The sequence below is a fragment of the Anneissia japonica genome, unplaced genomic scaffold, assembly GCF_011630105.1.
Source record: "Anneissia japonica isolate Jap-2015-1 unplaced genomic scaffold, ASM1163010v1 scaffold288012_len1326614_cov192, whole genome shotgun sequence".
Classification (NCBI taxonomy): domain Eukaryota; kingdom Metazoa; phylum Echinodermata; class Crinoidea; order Comatulida; family Comatulidae; genus Anneissia; species Anneissia japonica.
The window spans coordinates 1,260,355-1,263,605 of record NW_022756612.1 but is presented as its reverse complement, the minus strand read 5'-3'; positions in this window follow the sequence as shown (position 1 = coordinate 1,263,605).

The following is a 3,251-nucleotide window of genomic DNA, read 5'->3' as shown; positions in this document are numbered from 1 at the left end:
TAAGTAGGCCTAGACCAAGGCAAGTTCCGTGTAATCTCTCCCTCCCTCCCTCCCTCGCTGCCTCCCTCGCTCCCTCCCCCGTTCTCTCCCTGGAACCAAACAAAGACAACGAATTTCTTGTAATTAGTAATTGAAAACAGTTTAAGCAGGCGGCATAAACCGGGCGTGTCCTGTGTAAACTACACTATTTTTTTCAGTTTGTTAGAGAAATGATTTTCAAAGCATAATACACTAGGTCAAAAAAACAAAAAAAATCATATTTTCTAATAGTTAAGTCGGAAAATGTGACCTTTAGAGGAAAATGATACAATCTTTTCCTATAGGAACGTTGGCACATGCATGTGCCTATGGGGTGCCATACGCAGCAAAAGTCTATGTTAAAAACAAAATGTAGGCTAATTGCAAAATTCAATGTCTATTTATCAAAACAGGTCTGATTTCTCAAAATGTAGGTCCACTCATCTAGTTTCCTAAAAGGAAGTTCTAATTTTTCAAAAATTTCTTTAAAATGTAATTCAAATTTTAAACGTAGGTCTGACTTGATCAAACGAACTGTCCAAATTCTGTTCAAAAATGTAAATCAAAAACCACCCAAGCATGACTGGTTTGATTTACATTTTACAACGACAACTTGACATGCGAAATGCGTAAATCAAAACTAGCCAGCCAAGCATGACGGGGCCCGATCCATTAATGATGGGAGAATCAATAAAAAAAATCAGTTCAGCAACATATCAAATAATTGTTTTCCTCCGGAGCTTGGCTTTAAAGTGCACATGAGCATTTGTAGTTTAGGTCATTTAAAGCCGGTTAATACACTCCATGATACACATTGATGCTACAGTTGCCTTATATAATTGTTTTATAGTATAATTTATGAACCAACATCATTCATTTTGAAAATAAGCCCCCCCCCCCTTCTTACTTTGCAAATTTAGCCTCGAAAAGATGCCCATCCAAAAACAGGGGGGGGGGGTGGGAAAAGAAGCCTAGAAATTTTGGGTATAATTACTACTATAAAACAAAAATAGAGCCACTGTCGTAACATCAATGTGTATTATGGAATGTATTAACCGGCATTAAGTCACCTAAACTGTATAAACCAAGTGTGTTTTTTGGATTTATTTTGTTATTTTAAAATCTATGTACAGTATACTATTTCGGAAAAAAATCCTCTGCTATTTATAAATAAAAGCCCATGGTCTTCTTTTCGAGATGGGCTTCATTTCGAGATTAAACCCATTGGGCTTCCATTCAAGGTTTTACGGTATTAAAAATTAAAATCGTTAATTTCGACCTTGTTAAAATGTAAACATGTGTTCGTATGACAATACAGAATTTTATTATATTATTGGCCGTTGTTCATGGCTTTGGACTACAGGGAAAATTGATTCCCCTATCATTAATAGAAGGGGCCCCGTCATGCTTGGCTGGCTAGTTTGATTTACATTTCGAATGTCTAGTTGTCGTAGTAAAATTTAAATCAAACCAGTCATGTTTGGGTGGTTTTTGATTTACGTTTAGAACGGAATTTAGAGAAAGCGTTTTACGTTTTGAAATTTGAATTACATTTTAAAGAAATTAGAACTACATTTTGAAAAATTAGAACTTCGTTTTGAGAAACTAGACCTGAATTTTGAGACATTAGACCTATGTTTTGATAAATTAGACATTGAATTTTGCAATTAAATTTTGATTTCAGCATAACATTTTGCTGGGTATGGCACCCCATATGTTCCTGGTTTTGTAAATGTACGCAAGTTTCGCTGAATATGGCATTATTAACAATAAACCAATGAGGGCGGTATAGCAAACATGCTGACTAAATCTGGCAGCCACGAGGAACATAGATTAAATATTCATCAGAATAATTATTTCGTCATCAGCAAATTATCCTTGACTGTACATTGGATCGACTCAACACAGGCTTCTGCGATAGGCCTCACAAGTATCGCGGGAATTTTGATGTTCAGATTTAGTGTACAAAATAAGGATTAAACCTACGAATATTAGTCAATAGCTAAAAACAACTTTCAAATAAAATGTGAAAAATAAATTTAAAAGCAGATTCATTTCAGTTGCATTACATCACTGCTGTATTGTACAGCCAGCGTAGGCATGGGGGTTCTCGGTTTTTTTTTTGTTTTTGTTTTTTTTTTTTGTGGGGGGGGGGTCCTTACGAGAAAAGTGGGATGCATGTGCACATGACTATGTTGGACCGAATGGTTTCAGGAACGTTATTTAGGACTAGAATAGAAGCAATCATTGTAAAGTTGTTAGGGTAGCAATAATTTTCATATGACAAAATAATAAATTCCCTGCTACACAATACCGAGGCATCGAGTTTAATAGCTCAAAACAACTCTTAAATAAAATGTGACCAAGGAGTTGTGGTACAAATAAATTTTGGAGCAGATTTAGTTTCACTTTTATTTCATTATTGTAATCTTATAGAATTTAAAATAAATTGGACATGAGAAGCATCGAGGATTATACTGTACTGTTATACCTCACGCTCGCAGAGTCACCTGCCTAGGTCACGGTGTACATACGACCCCAGTGATGATATTTTCAATAAAGTTGAAGACAGTTTTGGCTGGTTTAGCAGTATTAGATTGTTGGCAGAGGATTATATTAAAACGTATGAGGAGTCAACCACTACTCATTTTATACAATTATTATTATTATTGATATTAACACTGAAACTCGGCACAATTGCTTCTTTAAAAAAAAAAAAAAGAGCTCCCGTCGGGGAGAGCTGCTTTCACCCCACCGCCCACCCCTCCCCGGTCTGAGAGATAAACCACAATTTGTCGGGGAGAAATAAAATGTAGGCTTATGTATTTTCTACATAGGGCCTATTAGTAGGCATACTCTAAAATCGATTAAATAAGTCTTTGAAACCCCTAAATTGTCATATTTTTCGGGGGCTTTCGAGATGTTTTAAGCGACGCCCGACTACGCCCATTTTTTGGTCGGGAAAATTCCCCTCCCCCTCCTCTCAGGGACGTCGGACACCCCGTCTGGCAAATCCTGGCGCCACCCCTGAATAATAGCAGCATCTGTTTCTACAAAGGCGGACCCGGCTATGTATTACTTCAGGGTTGTAGCTAATGTAAACTAAGTGTGGGGATAAATATTTTGATGGTGGGTGCGTGATAACATTGGTAAGCTCTAGATAATACGAGTGGATTTTAGTGATGGAAAAGTGGGTTAATAAGCCGGGGGGGTGGAAGGCCACGAAATTAGCT